Source organism: Lemur catta, chromosome X (assembly GCF_020740605.2).
Source record: "Lemur catta isolate mLemCat1 chromosome X, mLemCat1.pri, whole genome shotgun sequence".
In the NCBI taxonomy this organism is placed as follows: Eukaryota; Metazoa; Chordata; class Mammalia; order Primates; family Lemuridae; genus Lemur; species Lemur catta.
Window position 1 is genome coordinate 66079259 of NC_059155.1, and position 14541 is coordinate 66093799.

The window sequence follows — 14541 nt, forward strand, 5'->3', positions numbered from 1 at the left end:
GACCCCTATTCATAGTATGCACCAATTAAATATTTCTTGCACAGAAGTGAATTAATAATAGATTAGTATCTGATAACTGGTTACTATATTTAGAAAATCTTTCTCGTGCTTTTCCATCTCTTCCTTATGTACATAATTAATGATAAAAAATAACTCCATTGAACATCTGGCTTCCTGAGCATCTTTAAGCTGCTTTTCACTAGAACATACTGGTCTTCCTCAATTGTTAGATGAAAGAACATTGTCACGATATGAGCAATGCATCAGGTTTTACTTTTCCCTGGGATTGACATTATTTGGCTCAGCCCAGGTCCACCCAGTCTAATCGTGGTAAAACTGGCCTCTGATTAGTAAGAGTGACTTGCACTAACTACAGTGAGAGCTGTAGCTTGGACAACATTTATCTATTAATATTCCTATATTGATATGAAACTTCAATTAGATGGTTTTGTGTGGTGAGAAATTTAGGGAAACAGTAGAGTTTCACATCTTATAATATAGACATACACATCCTTTTCTATAAGACTGTAAGCTCCATGGGGGAGAATATGCCTAACTTGTTTAAGGTTGTATTCCTAGGATGTAGCAGAATGCCAGGATCATAAGAAGTATCAATAAATATATGTGGAACAATTGAAAGGAAATGTCTTTAGGTACTTTCAGTAATATGTGAGATGTACAGCCATTTTTATTTCCACTTTGGAGGTGTGAGGCTCAGAAACGTTAAGTAATTTACCCAAGGTCACACATCCAAGAGATGGAACTGGAATTGAAATATCTTCTGACTCTAAGGCATTTGCTCTTTCTTGGCTAGTGTGGTACACTCAGGGTACAGTAGAAATGGCAAGCGTTCTGGAGTCTGATAGACCAAGCTTTGAACTGTAGCTCAACTACTCATTAATTATACAGCATTGGGAATTTCTAAAATTTATCCCCTAACATTTTCATTAAACCACAATGATATTTTCTCCCCTTCAAATAAGTCTTGTATTTAATTTAGTTTCCCATAAGTGCTATTTTGGGGCGTGATGTAATTACTCAGCTGTAAGTACTCTCTCATTGGGGTCCTCTCTGGTTAGGTTGAATTCACACTGCTTCAGTGACCAGCCTCTCCCAAACCATTTCTTGAGGCATCCAAAATGGATTTAGCAGAGAGTTGTATTCCCTCTTTGAAATATGCTACTCTTGAGATCTGAATTTCATTTTGACCCTCCAATTCAATAATTATGGCCTATGATATTTTGTGTTTAAAACCTAAATGATTGTTTGCTTAGAATTGTAAGAACAAATTTGGAGGCCAGCTTAAGGCATTTAGAGGTTTAGCCTACCCTGGGAAAAAAATGCATTCTTTGTCTAGCAAGAACATGTTAATAAAGTCTAAAGTTCCTGCATAAACAGAACTTGCTTCAGCGGGAGTCATGAGGGCATAAAGGGTGCAGGATCATAAATGGACTGTATTAGTGAAAGACATTTACCTAGCATGGCACAGAGTTTTACTTAAGATTAATGAAAACCCAATAATGAAAGATTAATGAAAACACTGATATTCCTTCCAGTGGGAGAATCAAGATGAGTCTTAACTTGATACAACAGAGATGTGAGCACTGTGAACAGAAAAACGTGTGCAATATTTGCCAAGTTATATTTTCATAATATTTTATAACCCAAATTTATATTCAATAAAAAGACACTCTCTATCTCATTTTATGATCTTTCTGGAGACATTTAAAGGCAGTCATGTTAGCAGTAAGTTATGACTTTATAAAAAGCATTTTAATAAGTTTGTATATTGCATTTAAACTCTCTGGACATATGATTATTAAAAATTATATTTGAACATGGAATATTGCCATTTTGATGTTCTTCTGTCTCTTAAAGTTGATTCTATTTTTAGAAACGCTATTGGGGTTAAATTTTAGAAGATCTGGGATTTTGAATCTGCCACAAACTGAGTATGAGACTTTGGATGGATCACTTTATCTCTGTGAGCCAATTTTATTGTTGTAAAAAGAAAATAATACACACTTCACAGTGTTCCTGTGGAGGTAAGAAGAGAATTTGTATGCAAAAGTCTTTGCCCAATGTAAAATGTTATTCAAAGATGAGTTGCCCTTCCTGACAGTGTGATTTTTGTGCTTTGCTACTCTTGGCAGAAACTCTTTGGGACTAGTGTGTTTGGTACTGGCTTAGGTGGTGTGTAAAGATTCACTCTCTCATCTTTCCCAAGAAGAGACCAAAAACAGTCCTGAGATTTTTTTAATAAGGTTGTCACTACTTAAGGAACAGTCAACCAATGGACGAAATATTAATCAGAGCAAATGATTTAAGATAGGTCTTTTTGTATTAGTATAAATTTATGGAGTACAAGTATAATTTTGTGGTCTTATTTAGCAAGCATCTTCATCTCCAATGTATAGTCTCGTCTCTACTTCCTAGTAAGTCTTCTGTGGAATTGGTTAGAATTAAAAAGAATTAGTAATTTACTAGGTGGTAGGTAAATATAGGGGGAAAGAGCTAATTATTAGACAATTGATATAAGTTACATATTTACATTTAAAAACTATGTTTTTAACCTGGAGTTAGGGCTCCCATAGAATTCTTTTATAGATATATTTTCTTATCTTCCTAAATCCAGGAAGTTGTTTAAACTTTTTTACATATAATTATGCAAATTCACAAGTCTTAGATTTCTTTCCTGAAACCATCAAATAAAATATCAACATGTGGGCTTAGGAGGGCTATTACTGGAATAGATGTTATTATCTGTCATTTTGCCTATCAAAAATACAGTAGCAATTACTGCATTGTAAAGGGAGTAAACGCAAAGTGATCCTATTGCGTTATCTACTAAAGGCCTGGGAAAGTTGAATAACTGTTAGTTATTATGCTCAAGTAAGGCATTTGAGCCTTATTTGATGGAGGTTTGTTCACATTCTCTTCCTATCACATGTTCTAGTCACTTCTTTGAAAATAATCTCAAGACCAGTTACCCTGGTTTTAAAAACATGAAAGACAAATTATAATATGCTATACTTTGGGGATTTTTTCCTACAATGCCTTCAGATAATATAAGGTTGGTCACAGCCCATGATATAAAATACTAGCTGTTGACTCACAGTTACACTAGAAGGGCCAATTTTACAGACTGCCAGGATAAAGATGATTTTAATTAAATCGCACAAATCCCTTTGTACTGCAACCAAAACCCTATGTAGGCTGACTCTGAGCCATTCTGGCGTGTGTAGAGTTAACCAGGTTACCAGGATTCCTAGTTAACTTCTTTCACCAGGAATGCAATTCGTGTTTACCTATATAAGGAAACCTGTTAGGCTGACCTGAGTTTGGCGGATTTTTGCGCTGACTGAGAGGCGTGTAAGCACACACCCTGGAGAGGGGGAGTGATTCCGAGCTGGACAGAGCAAGCTTCCTGAATGCCCCAGCCATTCAGCTGATCCGAGGCAAAGAGCCGGCACTTGCCCCAGAACAGCCTGCTTGGAGGACCTACGGGTTTGCCTTTTCCAGATCACAGTTGAGGAACAAAAACCCCGTCCTGGGAAAAATGGGGAAGCCGGTGAGTCTTACCGCTCTCTCTCTGCTTGCTTCTGCTAAGTGGCACGCCTCTCTGCTCTCACCCAGGAAGCAAAGTGAGAGGCGTAGCTCAGCCTCTAACCCAACAGCTCCTTCCTGAACAAATACAAGGTTTTACGAATACCTCCAGACAACTTTTTCTGCCTGTTTTGCACACCAAAAATCCACAGAGGCAATGATTTTAGCACTTTAGACATTCCAGAGAGTGTTTTTCCTAGGCAAGAGTTTCTATACCATCGCGATGAGCAAACTTTCTCATCTTTTTTGCACTCTAAAACAGTGGAAATGAGCCTTGGGATACTTTGCGAGGAAGGCTGAATCCCCAAGGAAGTAATAGTAAAATCTAAGAGGGGTTCTTAAAACCACAGGCAGTGTGATAGTCTGCAAAAGTGTAACTTATCACTAAAAAGGCAATCTGAAGGTATCATTTTTCATTCATGCGGCAGCAAAATCCTTGCATCCTGCACATGTAATAAAGGACACCTTCTGAGACACCGAGGAAAGAAAGAAGCCGAGCTGGCCTCTTTGTTCTAGACAATGTAAAGAAGCTCGCTCTTGCATTTTGACAAGGAGCGTATGACTATTTATATATATGGTGAGAACGATGAATAAAGGCTTTATGTTAAAGGCATTGCTGTCAGTTAAGTTAAAATTTGGCTGTATTCTAGACGTATACAAAAATCTCAATCTGAATGTAATTAAACATGGAAATGTGAAAGTGTTTAACAGACTCGCAGGGAAATATTTGTTATACTTAGGAACAGCCAATTATAAGAGGCAACTGGGAAAGAAAAAAAAACTATTTCAACTGAGTTCTGGGGCACAGGTAAAACTTTTTAAAAGAAAGTCAATTTTTTATAGCTGCCAAAAGTGATTTGAAATCAGGTACAAATTTTTATGTTTATTTTTTCACGGTGAGGTTTTCTGAATTGAGTTAGGTTGGATAATTGTGTTGAATAATTTGCTTGTTTTTGAAAGGAATATTATCATTTTCTGTCATGCACAGAGACTTATCTTAAGAGTTTGGGGAGCAAGATTGTGCTACTGACTGCAACAAGTGGCACGAGGACCCAATTTCAGATTTCTGATATTATGAAATTAATTCTTAATTTAAAGAAAAGCAATTAGCACAAATAAGCAAGTTTGAGAAAATTACCACTTTTTAAAAAAATTACAAGTCATAATTCATTCCCTAGTGAGACTATTGATTTAATACAAGGATTGGCAACTGCCTAGTCATAAGGACAAAAGCTATGCCCAATTTGATGTAGGGTCTTTGACTCTTAAAAGCATAATTTTCACAGTAACCCAGTTTAAATGAAACCTGCTCACCTCCCTGAGACTGAAACACAGAAAAGCAGTGTGTATAATACAGTAGACATTTTAGTAAATAAAATTCTTAATAGCACAAGCAGCAGAACAGAGGGGACAATGCAAATGTTTTAAAGCTTGTTATCGCCTCGGTGCTGCTCAGAAAAATAGGAGTCTTGATATTATGTTGCTGTCAATGGGAGTCAGTAACCCAGGAGACACAAAACACTATTTTAAAATATACAGTTAATAACAGATGGTTTAATACCAGGTTGTCTCACCCTGCCGATGAGATGGCCCCAAGCCAAATCAACCAGCACGTCTGCCGTTTTTCCTGTGAGTTGATATGTACATAGTTATTATACACTAATTACATTAACAGCCAAGGGAATATATAACCAAAAAGACAGATAAGTCTCCTGGGGTGGGGAGGGTGGGGGTGGGTACACATAGGGTTTTTGGATTTCTTGTTTAGAATTCTCCTTGCCAGTGGCACATGAATTACTGCAGATGACTGGGAGTCTCGGCTCTAGAATCTACTCATCCCTGGCTCCTTGGCAGCTCATTTGGGGGTAATAATATTGTTTATAGTATTTAACACTTTGGTGTTAATAGAGTTCCAGGAGGATTCCTTCTTGAAGATTAAATTTTAGTGTCCAAACTCATTTAAAGACAGGATGCTGTATGGTTGCATTAACCTTCCTTGAGTCACTGGTACTGTGTGCTTGTGTGAAGGGTTTAACCATTTGACAACCTCCTTAGACCTGCAAGATTTTAGTAGGTGCCCTGGTTAAAATAGGTTGAAAAATACTGGGGAAAAAACTAAGGGAAATAGGTCTTCTCAGAGCCTTAATATGTTCATTTGTTGATATGTGTTCTGAGTCCCCTAGAGAGGCATATTATGTACCATATGAAATATGGGTTGCTGCAAACTTATTTGACGGCTTGTTTCTAGGCTGATCATCCTGAGGAACATTCCTTAAGACAAAGCTTCTTGTGGATAAAGCTACCATAGATCATTGGTAGATAATGAGTGGGTTGCAGACATGCCCAGCTGTTGATCTTTCTTGGCACCTGGGCCATGAGACTGTGCTTGGACTGAGTGGGGATCCCACGAAGGTTATCTCTGGACCACGTATCTTCCTCAGTTTACCCCAGTATATCGTACAGATAGGAGCAATTTCTACATCTGTCATGATGTGTAAAAGTTAGAAAACTACCTTTGACAATCCAGGTCCAGAATATTGATGAAGCAAGTCAAAATGCTACAACACTTTGTTAACCTGGGCCGTGGGGCTCAGTGAAAAGAAAAATTGCCTAATTTTTATCATGCTATCGTGAGAGTGTTAACTTTGTATATGTCATCGAGTTTGTCCTCTTTATTCCATAAAGAATTTAAAGAGGTGTTCTATAGTGTGTGTGTGTGTGTGTGTGTGTGTGTGTGTGTGTGTGTGTGTGTGTGTGTTGGTTTTGTTGTATTCTTAGAGATTTCCTGAAAAGCTGATGGCAAAGTGTTTCTTCTTGGGACCCTTTCTAACATTTAGTTATTGCTTATACTTCCCTTTCTCAAACTGCTATCAGGGTTTTTTGGCTGGGATTCTCCCGCCACCAATATGGCTTGGTGCAGGGGCAATGGCCATAAAAGAACCTGGCATTAAAGGTTATTTATTAAATACAAATCCTTTCCTTGGACTCTGTACCAAATTTGTACACAGCATTCCTATCCCTGGTGAACTTTCTCTAGCTTCCTCTGCCTACCGTTTTACATCAATTACCTTTCAAAAACATTTCGTGTTATTAATTCCTGTTACATTCATTCAGCAAATATTTACTGAGTGCCTTTTGAAGTCCTATGCTAAGTGCTCTAGAGGAAAAACAGGTATATAAGATACAGAGGAATTTAAACCAAGTCTTCATGCAACCAATAGTATTTCTGCAAAGAGAAATCTCAATACCTGAATAGTATGCAGCCTGCGAAGCATGATTGCTGCAAACTTACTTGATCACCCACTTTTTTTTTTTTTTGCTGATCATCCTCTAAATCAGAGTTTCACAATCGGTGGGTGGTGAATCGGTAACTGACACGTCAAGATGGTCATGTTTTCAATGACCAGATGATTTCCGTGTCAGAGAATGCCAGGTAGATGCCAATAAACTTAGTGTTCTTACTTACAGAGGAAAGACACCACCTGAATCTTCCTGCAGAGCATCCATAAATAACTGAGAGCTGGATGATGCCGCTTTATGTTTTGTTAATGTAATGTTCAAGACCACTCTCTCAAGTTGTCAGGGATTCCTGAGGTGCCACACAGAGAAGAGCTATTAATATTTCCAGAGTACTAGGTAACTTGAGAGCTTTTATAATGGCTTGTAACCACTGGAAATTATTAAGGTACAAGTTTCAGTAACAATTCTCATGAAGAACAGACAAGAGCAGCTGCTGTTACTTCTAAGATCGTACATGCAAGGCTTAGAATCGAGGACAGTGAATTAATAACTGGTTTGCACCAGTAGGATTTTCCAGGTACCTAGGGCATTGGTAAAATCAATGTAAAATATATTTATATTTAAGAAAAGTTTAGCTGGTGAGGTGATAGTCAAGACTAAGACTTCTAGTTAAATGTAAAAGTACATTTTCCTTTTTTAATTAATTGCTCACAACCACATATAAGGGGATCTTCTGTGAACTTTTCAAAGACATTGAGTTACTATAAATATTAATGTCAATGGTTCAGTTAATGTTATTTTTTATTTAAAAAGAAAATAAAATGGATTGCAGTGCTTTGGGGAATATAGCATTCTCAGATATGCGTGGTACTAAATAGCTGAAGCTGCATAAAGAATGGCTCTGACCACATGTGATTGAGTATCCTCACACTCTCTTGTGAGTTGCTCTTCACTTGTCTAAACTTGAGACAGAAATGAAATTAAGCAGAACCTCCTCGATTTGACAGTTTGAGTTTTAACACGTGACAGAATTGGAATTTTGGTCAAAGAGCTTGAGCCAGGATATGCTGCATTATTTATAGGTATCATTCTACAACAGAGGCCTTGATTATTTAAACCAAAATTATTTTCCCCCCTGAGTATCTAATTGTGCAGTTATTTATGTCTGTACTGACACACTCATCATGTATTGCCTTGGGGAACAAAACAGTATATAAACTACCAGAGAACAGATAACAAGTTTACTCGAACTGATATCCTTGGCTTAAAATTAGGAAACAAAAGAATTGTAGTGTTTCCCAAGTTTCTCCCAAAGCAGTGGATGGTGGGTTTAGCCAAATCATTTTAAACTTCTAGGGAATTCAATTTCCTCATCAATTAATGGAGACATAAATACATACTTCATTGAACAGTTATGAGTATTGAAAATGGTCACGTCTGTGAAGGCAGCTGGCACAACACTGGACATAAAGTCGATCAGTAAATATTGGTTGGATCTTAAATGGGTGGGGATGGATCAGGCATCTTCAAGTAAGCAATTCAGGGGTTGAAGAAGTAGAAGCAGACACACTCTTGTGGCCCTTATGTAATTTTACGCACTAGATTTGAAATTTGTGTTTCAGTGAAGCATGATATACCTCCTATTGTCTTGTACCAGGTCCTCTTGTTTATTTGCATTACCTGTTTGTCCTCTGTAGGTTTTTGTGTTTGAGACCCTTGTTCTAAAGACTTCTTCTGTAGCAATCTATGTTATCTCAGTGTAGGTTTCTTACTCTTAAGGTGTTTTCCCAAAAGTACCACATTTTATAAACAAAGCAAAAAATGCTCTCTTCATACTTACTAATTTAAAAGCTTGAAATCTTTCCAATAGCAATGGCAGAGGGACTGGGCTAGTAAATTTATTAATAAAAGCCACTTTTTAAAATAAGGAGAATGTCTCCCTGGCTTCAGTTCATAGCAGTGGTTTTCCAGGGGTCTTGAAGATGACCCTCTCTTAGGGTATTATGCCCCTAAGATTACCCTCGGACCCCACTCTCTTTCTCTGGCTCCCCAATCCATCACACCCACCCCAGTGGAACGTGACATTTAATCTGATGTGGCTCCCAAGACTTGGAGAGAATGTGTCCCATAGGCTGACATGCCCTGGCAAGAGTTCATTCATTGCTAAGGCAAGTGGGGACCATATGGTGTGATGAGGAAGCAGGTCAGCTTTATCAAAATTTACATCAAGCCGCTCTTATTTCTGACTTATTTTCACTGAATCTCAGATACTTTCTATTGGTAAGATACAACACTAAGAAAGAAAAAGAATTCCTCCAATTAATCTATAACACAATGTTCTCTTAGCACTTAAATATTTTATGCTACATTTATTGAAAGAGCTCTTTTAGACTATTATTTAAAAATCATATATTTCTCCTGTGCATACGTAAATGGAAAATACAAGTGAGACAAACTTCTTAAGAAGTTTCAACTTTTCAACTGAGAGTCATCATGTCTGTGCTTTTCTGTACTATGCCATCATACTTTGTGCCAAAATGCAGCATTTCTTTAAAAAGAGCTTGTCTACTATCTCTGAGTTTATACCAAAAGTTAACAATCAAGATTATATTCTTTCCTCAAATGGTCCTATGAGGGAATGCAGTTGTCCATTCATACTCCAGAGGAATGTCCACCAAGTTACTACATCTCTCAGTGAGCTAATTCTTTAACACTTTGAACCTATATCCACAAATGCATTAAGATCTAGCACACTTGATGGATTCCATAGGTCTCCTGGGTATCTGTCCAGACAACTTTCTGCCAGTACCACCTAAGCCCTGAGATGATCTGTCTTTCTGATCTGGGGGAAATCCTTCCTCTTTCCTCTTTTTTTGAGTGGCTTTGCCAGGTCTACAACTTCTCTTCTCTGAATGGGTAAGGCTTATTTTAAATAATGCCTATAACTCAACTGAAATGACAATAATAAGAACGGCTATCATCAAGAGGGTCCAGAAGGGTGTGAGGTGATTCACACCTGTAATCCCAGCAGATTACACAGAGGTGGGAGCATCAGTTGAGGCCAGAAGTTTGAGACCAGCCTGGGCAACATAGTGAGACCCCATCTTTACAAAAAATTTAAAAATTAGCCGGGTGTGGTGGTACATGCCTGTAGTCCCATCTACTCAGGAGGCTGAAATGGGAGGACCACTTGAGCCCAGGAGTTGAGGCTGCACTCCAGCTTGGGTGATAGAGGTACAGCAACATCTGTAGTTGCCATGTTTACTGCTTTGGCATGGATTTCTTTCCAATTAAGACTAAGTAAGAGAGCAAGGTCCTGGGAAGGATGGAACAGGAATGGGATAAGGATGAGGGGTGAGGAATGGAGAGATGGCAGGCAGAGAAAAACAGAAAGGAGATGCTCCACATTCATTCAATAATATTTATCAAATGCTTGCTCTGAACGAGGCATCACCCTACATGCTAAGGCTAAAGTGGAACCTGCATTCAACTAGATAATAGTCAAACATAGGAGACAAAAACTGATGAAATATCACACAAACAAGAGTAAAGGTGTGCCTGGAATAAAAGCTATAAAGTGGAGGCATGTGTTGCCATGAGATTGTACTAGAAGAATATACAATCCAGAGGGAAGTCAGAGAAAGCTTCCCCAAGAAAAGGGTGTTTGAGCTAAAAGATAGAGGGAGAAGATGTGAGGCAGTGTGTTTGCAAGGGTAAGAAACGGGCAGATTCTGTGAGGAAATTTTCAACAAGTGTTCACATTGGTCTTTCGAAAAGTCCACATTGGCAGCAACCTGGAAAATAGATAAGGGCCATCACAGCGAATATGGCTGGCCCAAACAGGAGCCTAGGAAAGCAAAGGTAATATCTACTTGTATTATTAGTAACATCATGGTGGTAGAGATGAAGAGAATTGGATGGATTCCAGTTGTATTTCAGAGGTGAACTTGACAGGAGTGGATGATTAATTGGACATGAGAGATGATGAGGGACCAGGAGGTGTCAAGTCAGACTCCCAAGAATTTGGTTCATATAACTAGAGGGTTAATGGTGTAGGGAACAATGGAAGTTGACCTGGTTTGGAATAAAGGAGAGGAATCATTTGTAGCCTGATAGAGTAGAAAATGCATGAGCTTTGACACTAAAAGTCATGGTGTGGGTTCAAGTCCTAGCTCATTCATTTACTAGCTGTGTGATGCTAAGTTTCTTTGAGCCTCAGTTCTCGCATCTTTAAAAATTAGGTCATAAACATCCACCTCAAGAGTTGTTGGGACAATCAGATGAGGTCTACATAAATGAAAATCACCTCATATATGGTCAAATGTCCTACACATGAATTACTATTTTAACTCTACAGATTCCCCAGGAACAAAGCCTGGAGGGAGAATAGCTATTTTCAATAACTTCCTGGGGTAAAGACGGGGGTGGGGTGGTGGGTGAGGGTCTTGACAGCTGAGATCTCAACACTCTGTAAGTTTACCTAAGTGAAGTTTTCTCCTTGTTGATAATGTACAGGGCAGCTATTAACTTCAGTTGTCTGGTGAATTCCTTCTATTTCATTCCAGGCTTTTTACCCCCTCCCCTCAAACTGGATTAGGGGATCTCATATACGAACAAGCTACACTGCTTTTCTCAGCTGAGATCCCTTATCACTTGTAAGAGGACTATAGGATTTAGGAAAGTGTAACCTGAGAGTTTGCACTAACAGATGAGCACGCTCCATTAACTTCACACTCCCAGTAGGGTTTGGGTGAAGGTTTTACCATTCTGTTTTTCTAGCATCGATTTAGCAAGAGCATTTTATATGACATGTGTAATTCCACTGCCCTTGAGTGACCTCAGCGAATTCCTTTCTGGCTTCCAAATATTCTCTCATTAAAGGGAGTCATTAAGCAGTGAAAGCTGCAGCCATAGAGTTAGGAAAACCTTGGAATGGGCAGGTGAGGGGGAAGAGGGGGTTAAGTTCTGTGGAATCCAGGTATTAGCTTCCATCTCTGCAGGTATTCTGGTATTGTAGGATCCAAGTCACTACCAAAATTCTCACCCCACTGCCTTGCTCCATTTTTTCCCTTTGTTCTTAGTATGTAAAACCACATTTATCTTTCCCTGAATTATTAAGAAGATTACATTTCCCATAAAGACCCTATTCAGTTAATTTTTTCAACACAATAAACTCTTATGTTCATATAGAAAAATGTGTGGGAGCAGTGGGGAGCATCCCATTTTGCCATTTCACTTGTGTAATGTTTGGGCAGAAGATTGTGAAGCATTTGTTTGAATGTTCAGACAACTAGATTGTGCTTGGTTCTTGATCTGGATATTTGAGATTTTACTGTATACACCTAAATTGGGATTTAGGTGTGTGAGAGGTGTGGGGAAGGAAGAGGAGTGGAAGCTGTTATTTTAAATAGAAATCTTAGGTGCATAAGACCCTCCTCTTTCTATACTTTTCCCTGTAATATTAGTAACATCATTAGTAACATAATTTTCCCTCTACATGGTCCATTTTGGTGCAAATGCATTTCAAGACATAAGGGCAGTTTAAAAAGTCAGTTTTAAATCTGAATTGTATCTCCCAAAGAGACTGCTGTTCTCACTTCATAAAGTCCCACTTGGCTGTGGCTTTGCTGACCTCAAAGCAGGAGCATTCCATAGAAACTTCCAATTAGCATGTGCAATAGTAGTTGCTCCAAGCCTGGATGTTTTAGGAGTCACAATGCAATAGAAGGGAGCCAGAACTAAACAGTGTCAAGCCAGAGAATGAGTTCACTTTGCCCATGAATGTAGTTACCTGCCAATAAATCATTTGCCAGTAGATTGAAGATAATGAAGGACCTGGCAGAATGATCCAGAGTGAAGGCTGCAGCAAGGAGAAAATGCATCAAACATTATAATCAATGAAAAATGGTGAAAACGTCTGTTTCCAGACCCCCAAATAAAGCTTTGCAGAGATAAAGATGTGAGCTTTGCACACCATCAAGCCTTCTGGTCTGTTTATCCTGCTCAGAAAGACTGAAACTGGGGAAGAGTAAGGCCTCTGCCAGCAGACTGTAGGTCAAAAATTAGTTAATAAAATCTAGCCCTTGTTATCTTTAAAATAGCCTATTTTATGTATACTTGTCTATTTGATTTATTTGTTTCTCTGCTTACTCCAGGCTGTATTTTTGTAGCATAAGTCAATATATGAGTTTTAGATTATATAAAAGTTTATTTATAAATGACCTGCCTTCTGTGAGGAAAATAATAGGATGTGGGGGGTATATAGTTTATTGCTGTTGATCAGAAATTTCAAAGTTAATTTTAGATTTCAATACACAATAGAAATGATTCCAAGGAAATGAGTATATTGTTATATTCCAAAATATATTTATTTTTCTCAAAAATTAATCTGTATTGATGCTTCCAAGATTATTTTAGGGTTTGTGTAGTTCTAGTAGATTATTTCCATGTATTGGTGTTAGTACACTCAGTTCTTGTTTTATCTACTAGAGTCACTATCAATGATAAAGCAAATTATATGTACCTATGTACATTTCTATGCATATTACATATATACATATAAATGTATGTGTCCATTTGAAAGTTTATTTTAAGGAGGGGCAAGATTTAGCTATTGTTTACTGACTTTTCTCAAAGTCAGAAGAAAGATATAAGAAAAGAAAATGTCAAAATTTTTTAAGACTGAATATAATGACTTAGAAAGTAAGTGGAAGATCAAAGAGGTCAGGAGAAAAAGAGAAAAGAAAAGAAAGGAGAAGCAGGAGGTGTTAGAGGAAGGGAGGTCCCAAAGCAATAAAAAACTACTCCACTCTCCAGCCAAGCCCACTCCCCATATATAAACAAAAGCCCAGCAAAAAAACAGGTGCAGGACTAAGAGATCAAGAAAAGAAGAGGCAAGCCACAAATTGCCAGAAAACACTGGAGACAGAAAGAGAAGTAAGGGAAGGAGGAAAAGAGGGAGGGGGAGAGAGAGAACAAAAGAAAGGGTGAACAAGATACTTTGGGGAAATGCTTGCAGAGTTAAAGGAATGAGCAAAAAAGGAAAATGAAGTAAGAAATTAAAAGATAACATTAACAAATTAAGAAATAAAAAATGAGACCAAAATGGGCATTGTGCTTGAGTTGGTGGATGGCTAAAAAAACATTGTTCTCTAGGTATCTTGATGAAAGAAGTAGATAGCACAAAAATAGAAGTGGGCAATTAGAAGAAAGCAAGAATAAGGTGAAGGGGGTGCCGTTAGCCCACATGCCAAAAGAGCCATCCAAGGAGTGGGTCCCCAAGAGTGGATTTGTAATAATGTCCTGGTGGGGTCCTTCCCAGTGAAACTGACCCCTGAAGATGACAAAGCTGGTCTACTCTTCATGATTAGTCGAATTCGGCAATAATAGTGCAAATGCAGTTTTCTTTTTAAATGTTCCTAACTCAAAAAGGCTTGAGTGGCAGGAGTCCAGGGCTTCTAAGCTGCGAGGTGCTCCAGAGAAGGTTGGCCCTTCCTGACTTAATAAATGATTATGCTTGGACAGTAAACAATTGCTTGGTGGCCTAAAGAGTTAATCTCCCAAATGCCTTCCATACTCCCAGGAGTCATTTATTGAACCAGCAGTACCTGGCTTAATATTTATAAAATGCTTTGAATTTCTGCAGGGGAAAAGGAAAGAAAGGCTATAGTAGGTATAGCTATCTGAACCCATTTC